This window comes from Lepeophtheirus salmonis, chromosome 3, assembly GCF_016086655.4.
Source record: "Lepeophtheirus salmonis chromosome 3, UVic_Lsal_1.4, whole genome shotgun sequence".
In the NCBI taxonomy this organism is placed as follows: domain Eukaryota; kingdom Metazoa; phylum Arthropoda; class Copepoda; order Siphonostomatoida; family Caligidae; genus Lepeophtheirus; species Lepeophtheirus salmonis.
The window spans coordinates 40,072,807-40,081,994 of NC_052133.2; positions in this window are offsets into that span (position 1 = coordinate 40,072,807).

Here is a 9,188-nt window from a genome sequence, read left to right on the forward strand (position 1 = left end):
CCATTGATGTTGGATGACGTGCTATTAGTAGTGTCATAAGCCCTGCCACAGATATCCTCCTTTTTCAGACCCAGTGCATTGAGCCTCTGATGCATCTTTTTCTAAAAATGCTCAGCGGTTTTTTCTTCACATATGATAAATCTATGAACTTTTCATCCACTTTTATTTCATCATATCCCTAACAATAACACGAGTTAAAAGATGTTCTTTCGATATTCAACGTGATAATTTAGTTTTCTATTGATATGATTGTCTCGTATTTCCTTAGAATATCTTTAGGGAACACGATGATATACTTACTTTTTATTTCAAGGGTGCAGATTTAAAATAATATAATATATAAATGAACCGTCATATAAACATAATTTTCTCCTCTTATCTTAGTATTTCCTAATTGTACCCATAATTTGTTTAGTGCGTTTCTTTACTAATTTTTGACTTGAATCTTTCTATTTTTTTTTGGAGGGGGCTACAGCTCCCGCTCTACGTGTGTCCCTGTAATGATAGTGTCCATGCATTATAATACCTAGTTCTGAACAAAGGTGGGGACTTGGAATCGAGATTTGCGACACGACGACTTGGTCTCAAAAGCTAGATTATACAGAAAAAAAGCCTTAAAACACTATAGACCCTAAAATGTAATTATGAACTTCCAATGAATTTAAATAAATCTGAGGAATCGATAAAAATATCCAAAGACTCAAACTGAACTTAATGAAAACATTTAAGGACTTGAGCTTATGAGAAAAGACTTGAAACTCGACTTCAACTTGCAGTATACGGGCATTTCCCTGACTGTTAATTTATATGGTTAGTGTATAATGAAATAAAACGAAGAAATATGAACTTGTACACTCTTCTAGTACAAGTTACAACTTGTTTAGGACACATAACTATCAATTTATTTAACTACAGAATTGTTGTTTGAAGTAAGATATATAGGTATGGCTAAGAGGATGGCTGGCTATGCCTTGGTGTGCACAGTTTGAAAAACACTTTTCAGCTGGAAATTAAAATCCGGAGTTTCCGCAGGGGGTTGGCTGGAGGGGCTGTACTCTTTTGAAGAATTTCTTTTCTGAAAAAAAAGTTCATTCTGGCAAATTATGTAGCAGAGCAAAAAAATAATATTTGAAATTTTTTTTTTTTGAATAGACATGGATTTTTGAATTTTTTTCAAAATTTTTTAGTTTTTGGAGTTTTAATATTTAATCATGCGGACACCTTTGAAAAAGTAGATATTTTTCCATTTATTGTTAGAGTTAGAATGACTCAATTGTAATGAATTTAGTATCTTATTCAAATATTAATTAATTTGTAAGAGTGGCTGTACTGGTGTGTGGAAACATTTACGTTTAAACATATGATAAGAGAATTATAATTTACAAGTTTTATCTCCAAATATATTTGAATAGTTATTTGTAGTGCTTCGTCAGTGCTGATTTATTCGTTTTAGACGAGTCCAGTCTGAGGGCAGGTCGTTAAGACTGTCGGTCCTCCGGACTGTCAATACTATATCTGATTATAACAAGAATAAATAAAGTACCGTTATATCATCTAGGACCAAAGTTTATAAGATTTTAGGATTGGACCGGACCGAGACTGAACTGGGCTCCTGTTTTAGTTCTAGATAAGGACTTTACACAACACTAGTTATATTATCTCTTTATTTACCATCCTTGTTGTGTTATTAAAAATACATCTTTTTTACAATCAATTCCCATTAAAAAGGACTCGAAAGGTGTTTCCAAAAAAATATGACTAAGATGAAAATAATACTTAGTACCTTTGAAAATATTTCAAATATAAAATTTTTTCGAAAAAAATTCAAAAATCCACAGCTGTTGACAAACAATTTCAAAAATTAAATTTCAATATTCTTTTTTTTGCAAAAAATATCCAAAATCCACAGCTATTTACAAAAAAATTTTGAATTTTTTTTCCAAAATTCATAGTAACTATCAAAAAATTACATTCTTGCAAAAAAAAATTCAAATATACAAAGCTGTTAAAAAAAAAATTGAAATAAAAATATCGAATATTCCATTTATTGGAAGAAAGCTTCAAAAATCCATAGCTATTTACAGAAAATTGATTTTTTTGGCAAAAAAAAAACAAAAATCCACAGCTGCTGTCGTAAAATTTCAAAAATTAAATTTCAATATTTAATTTTTTCGGAAAAATTATTCCAAAATCCTTAGGTATTCACAAAAAATTTAGATTTTTTTTTCCAAAATTCATAGCTCTTACCAAAAAATTTCAAAAATACACATCTGTTCAAAAAAAAAATTCGAATATTCAATTTCTTACAAAAAAAATTTCAAAAATCCATAGCTATTCACAGAAAATTTGATTTTTGATTTGGAAAAAAAATTGAAAAATTAAATTAAATTTCAAATATTAAATTTTATAAAAAAAACTACCATTATTTAATTTTCTAGTAAAAATAAAAAATATATATTTTTTTTTTTTTGGGGGGGGGGGGCTACAGCCCCTCCAGCCCACGCACTGCGTACGTGCTTCTAATTACCTTAAGTTTAAGAGTCTCCCCATGTTACATTTAAATGAACATGAAGAAACACGGATTCTCTATAATGTATGATTCCGTTTGCAAGGTGAACTATTAACTACTTGGCCTTGAACGCTTTTGCAGAGAGCAGAAATACTTTGTTTCTCTCTTTTTTTCCGTATAATAACCGGCCTTCTATTGATTTTCAAGGTTCATCTGGCCTTTTTTTGTATTAACAATAATAAATTGTTCGAGCAAGTGTTTGTAAAGTTCGTTGTCCCTATAATTAAAGCATATTTTTTCGCTACTTCTTTTAATAGAGACAGCCAAGTTGATTTTAAGAGGGGAGGACAATGCCTTATTTATTTTAACGTGAGTTAATAATGGAACGATAATGTTTATTAATGGAATAACATTACTACTTTAATATTTTTTTATGATCTATTTATTCGTTTAATCATCATTTGTGATCGAAGGTCTTTCCTGCTCTCCACATTTGTAGAAATTTAGTAAGGAGATGATGATTTTTCTTTTAAAAAAAAAAAAAAAAAGACTTTCTCATTGACGCTTTTTAAATAACCTACGCTTTCTAAGATATAGCTCCTGCGCCAAAAAAACAAACACATTCTTATGTGTTTGCGAATTGTCCTTAAAGGGTAAATTTACTCTTAATAAGGAATAAAATTTTTGATGCTCTCTTATAGAAATAGCAAGGTTACTTTAATGCACTCTGATAATATATATCAGAATATGAAAGACGATGAGATAACAAGTGCAAAAAAAATAGATTTAAATGAAGTCATGCTTTCACAAAGTTCTTGGATATCCACCTTGTGAAGAAATAAAGCAATGAAATGTTGTTTTTTTTAAATATATATTCGTGGATTGATGTTTCACCTAATAGTACATACATTAATATCTATTAGGCCAGATAAGTAATAAGAGTCACAAATATATAAAAAAATTGTATGAGTCATATTTGGTAAAATAGTTACCCTATAAATATACTGTGTACGTTTCACGACAAGGCACAACAACATTCCGATCCAAGAACAAATTCTTGTAGAGTAGTACGTATCTAATAACTTTATAATATCCTATTTACATGTGTATTATTGTACAATCTAGGCCTCATGCAAAAAAAAAAAGTATTCATTTCATATAATAATTATATTTTGTACACACCCCGAAGAGTATATTCAAAAGCCACGTTGTAAAGTGATGAAAATCCTGTGTATATTGGCCATGTTAAAAGAAAATCAACATGGTACCCCCTGACAATTTGAAAAATGTTTTGGAAGGAGAGAAAGAAAGATGATATTGACGTTTCATTAGATCAGCTACGATTAGTTGTGAAAAGGAAGGAGGTAGAAAATGATATCAACAAGGGGACTTGCTAGAATTACTCCAATGTCGATCCCCTATTCTACTCCGAGTCCAACACGAACTTACGATTATAACTCCACAACAAATCCTCAGGGTTACCTCGGTCTTTTATGAGCTCTTACGAATGTTCAATTTGGATATTATTGAATCTATTTAGGAAAGGATGTTCACCACTCAGGAATTATATAATCAACTGCTAAGGAAAAGAAAATTCACTCTTCAGATTACCAATTCCAAAAAAAAAAGAAAAGACTGGACTTACATAACTGATAATTCACATCTTGTATCTCACAACCTTTCCTCCCTAAAGAAACAAGTATAAAGGGCCTAAAATCAAGTTTGTTGCTATAGGGAGGATGTTATACTAAAATATTGTTCGTAAATTTGAAAAAAAACCATTTTCTTTTCTCCAAAATTTACTCACAATTAGAAATAGATCATTCATTGTTGACATATTTTCTCGTCGTTTCTATTTGAAAAGGTCAACAGGGCATATAATACTAGGGCAGGAGTGTTGTTTACTTATATTAGTTTGTTTACAAAACAATCGGCTGTGTCGTCTTTTGGAAAAATAATACAACTCCCTGAAGGATAATATTATTGAATTTTATTGATGATGCGCTGCCAAATCAAGGAATTTTGCCTTTTTTGTAGATACTTTAATATTTGAAATTTAATTTTTTTTTAACTTTTCAAATTTGCTTCCAAAAAATGAAATTTCATTTTTTGTGAATAACGTAGATTTTTGACATTTTTTTCCAAAAATTTAATAATTGAAATATTTTTTCAAAAGTTTAATATTTGAATTATTTTTTCAAAAAATATTCGTAGTTTTGAGATTATCTATGGGTTTTTGAAAAAAAAAAAAAATTAAAAAACATTTAATATTTGAAATTTAATTTAATTTTTCAAATTTATTTGCAAAAAGTTTCATTTTTTGCAAATAAACTTTTGAAAATGTTTATCCAAAAATTTGATATTTGGATTTGTTTTTTCAAAAAGTTTAATATTTAAAATATAGTTTTTAAAATTTGTTTCCGAAATCTTATTTTTGGCAGTTGATTTTTTAAAAATCCAAAAACTTCTTTTTTTGTTAACAGCTGTAAAATTTTTTTACAATAAATTTAATTTTTTGAGAATAGCTACGAAGTTTTGAAATTCCTGTTCAAAAAATTTAATATTAGAAATTTAATTTAATTTTTCAAATTTTTTTCCAAAAAATTTCATTTTTTCTGACTAACTATAAACTTTTGAAAATGTTTATCCAAAAATTGGATATTTGGATTTGTTTTTCAAAAAGTTTAATATTTAAAATATAGTTTTCAAAATTTGTTTCCGAAATCTTATTTTTGGCAGTTGATTTTTTAAAAATCCAAAAACTTCTTTTTTTGTTAACAGCTGTAAAATTTTTTTAAATAAATTTAATTTTTTGAGAATAGCTACGAAGTTTTGAAATTCCTTTTCAAAAAATTTAATATTAGAAATTTAATTTAATTTTTCAAATTTTTTTCCAAAAAATTTCATTTTTTCTGACTAACTATAAACTTTTGAAAATGTTTATCCAAAAATTGGATATTTGGATTTTTTTTTTTAAAAAGTTTAATATTTAAAATATAGTTTTCAAAATTTGTTTCCAAAAACTTATTTTTTGACAGTTGATTTTTTAAAAAATCCCAAAACTTTTTTTTTTTTGTGAACAGCTGTAGAATTTTTTTACAATAAATTTAATTTTTTGAGAATGGCTACGAATTTTTTAAATTTAAAAAAAAAAAAAAATTTAATATTAGAAATTTAATTAATTTTTTAAATTTTTTTTCAAAAAAGTAAATTTATCTAAATAGCTATGGATTTTTGAAATTTTTCTCAAAGAAAAATTATTATTTAAATTTTTTAAATATGATCCTGCGGACGCCCTAATAATTTTTATTATGTGTTTGCTCATCCTCTATTGTCTTTTCTATTAAAAAAATAAATATGATTGTCAGTCAAAATGGTTAAAGTTTTGTCAAAAAGAACCAACCCCACCTTTGTCAACAACTCAAATGACGGATGTTGTAATGAAATCAATTTTGTACAAGTTCCAACTTGTACAAAATCGCAATTTAACAGAGCATGTATATGTGCAAAGATGTGTTTTAAACTAAACTATCGTAGTCATCAAGGGATTTGACGTCATTTTCCAATGAGTTACTACGCAGGAGCATTGAAAGTCTAATGAGCAAGACACACTTGTATGGAACACTTGATGCTCCTCAAGTAAATTTTATGTATGTATATATTTATTGCTTCAAAAAGGATGAGTTTACGGATTATTTGACTATATCATATGCTATTGCTCTATTATTATACAATAAAACAACATTCCCTATCTAACAACTGAAGTTATTACTTTGTAGCACGAACGAAATGTTTGCCAGGGAAAAGATATTTACTGAAAATCGAGAAAAAGTCAACGTGTGATCTTAGTAGATTTATTGCTCTGTCACCTTTATTTGTTGTTTTCATAAAATGCAAGGTACGTAAAGGTAGATCAGCCTGTCAGTTTGCATTCACAACACTCCCAATTATTTTAAACTGAACTTTATATGAAACGAAAAAGGTGGCGTGCTGTTGCACTGCCGAAAGAAGGAGGACAACACTATGCCTTTCCTACCCTCAAAGGTTAATAGAAATACAAGGTTATACCATAACAAATGTACAACTGATGTTTGACTTCCACCATGCTTTTAATATTGACGTCATAGTAAATGAGTGGTTGTATGTTTTGTCAAAATCTGTTTTTCTTTCCCTGGAGTCGGTACGATACATCAGGTTGAAAATTCGTTCAAGCCCGATTACACAATGGCCTAACAACCTTGTATTTCTATTAACCTTGATAACCCTTGTGTCGCTTCTCCAATAACTTTAACATGTTGCGGTGTTGACTTGCCGTCTTTGAATTCCCTGTCTTACATGCTTTTTATACGTCTGGCGCTGAAATGGGTGGTGGGACTGGTTTGTTGGAAACAAATCCGTATTTATTTTCCAGAAACTGAATCAAAAACCAAATAATGAGATCTTCAAATATCAATAAATAGTGTTTCATACTAGGGTTTCATTTGGGAAGAAGCAATTGGGCAGAAATTGCGTCACAAAAAGCGTGACACATACATATAGCCAGTGATGCACAACTGTCCGTATGTAAAAATTTAAGAAACCGAAGATGCACATGGGAATCCTCAATTTTTAAGGATTGTTTGGGAGGAGAGCAGCTGTGCTGTCATGACGTTTAAATTAGATCAGCTTGAAGCAGTCGTGAGAGCAAAGAATAAACAAAATCCCACTCCGTATACAAGGTGAGGGCTCACAAAATTAGAATCCTCTTTGAGGCCGTCGAGCCTCAGTTCTAAACGTCTGACAATTTTACTTTTTCTTTTTTTTTGCGATCAAAAATGTCCGAGCAACAAGCAAAAAGGCAGAGGGTGTGCGATCTCCGACAAGAAGATCTTTACAGTTGACGCTGTTCTGAACAGGAGAAATGATCGCTTCTTCGCTGAATCAAGAGTTCAGATCGAGAGAACCTTCAGAACCAAACATCTAGGTCAGGTAATGGTCCTCGGCGTCGTGGTGTCCGAAGGCAGCAAGATGCCTTCCTTCTTCTTCAAAGCCAACGATAAAGTCAACATAGACGTATACAACAAGCTCGAGTACCATGTCACAATGGTTGCAGAGCACGTTCCCCAAGGACAACTATATGTTTATCCAAGACAACGTAGATTCACCCTGTGGGAAGTTTCGCCCTGGGAAGTTTCGTCCTCATACATATATTATAGCATAAATGCATATTCCACATATAATTTAAGATTAACGTTTAGTCTCCCCCTAATTAAAGTCATTTGTAATGCATTTTTGCATTCAGTAGTGTAAAAATAAGTGCATTTAATTCAATTTTAATATATTATAATATTGAACATATCAAACAGTTCGAATTCATTATAACAAGAAACAACAATTATTTCAAATAAATTACTCAAATGCCATAATTTCATAATTAATTACAAAGGACTTCAAGTTGAAGTAAAGGAAGACCTTAAATTATATGTGGAAGCTCCATTTATGCAATAATATATATATGAGGGCAAAACTTCCCAGGGCAGAGCTTCCCAGGGGAAACTGCACAGGGTGTAACTTCCGGTCACGACTCTATACATACATGTTCCCTTCTCAATAATAAAAGGAGCAGCTCTAAAAATAAGAAAAACCCTGTTATGACTGTTAACTAAAAAAAGCTGCCATTTTAGGCTTATTTTCCCCTAATCAATGTTTTGAGGGTTGAAAAATCCCCTTATATGACACCCCAAAAATCGGTGCCCCTTAACCTGACCAGGTTCAAAAGAGGCACCCAAGTAAAATTTTGTCCACGTAGGTCCACACACACAAAATACACTATTATATATATTTACAGATTATAAATCACTCTAATCAGTATAATAGATCGGATAAATTCGCTCACACAACCATCTCCAGGGACCTACTCTGGTTAACAAGGATATTATCTGTGAAGCTAAATATATATTAAAGAATAAACAATACGAGGAAAATTACAGCACTTGCTGCAACTGACGTTTGGTATTGCGTTCTACAATAAATAATTTCAAATACTTGGTTTCAAAATCGGTTATCTCCAATATTTATTAATACCCATCAGGAAAGTATTGAGACCAGTTGATTTGTATTATAGCAAACTGGTCCGAATTGTTTGTTGGTCTTTACTGAATAGTCAAATACAATAAATTATTGATTTTGAAATGAATTGTTCGAGATTAAGTACCTAACTTTTCAATGCTGTTCGAAACACTGGTACAGGGTTGATGTTACGCATTTTATTATTTTCAATCCGGAATAAAATTGGTGCAAAATCCAGGAGAAGGAAAACAGGACCTCTTATCTCTGAAAAGATCAAGCTGAGATGGTTGGAAAGAGCAAAGAAGATTTTAAATTTTTTCAAGGCCAAAAAAAAAAAAAAAATCGGCTAAACTTTGGTTCTTTTCTCATGAAATTTTTTTCACAGTTAATGCCACTGTGAATAAGCAAAACAACCGCCACATTACAACCAAATTGGTAAAATTATACTAAATTTTTTGAATAAAAAAAATGAATTTAAATTTTTTGAATATAAATAAAAATATTAAATTTTTTTGTAAACAGGGAAAATTCCTTAATTTGGGGGGGGGAAATGCAGCTATGAATGGACTATTAAATAAAGAATAATCCTAATGGTAATGCCACATTACAACTGACGTCATAATTTGTATTC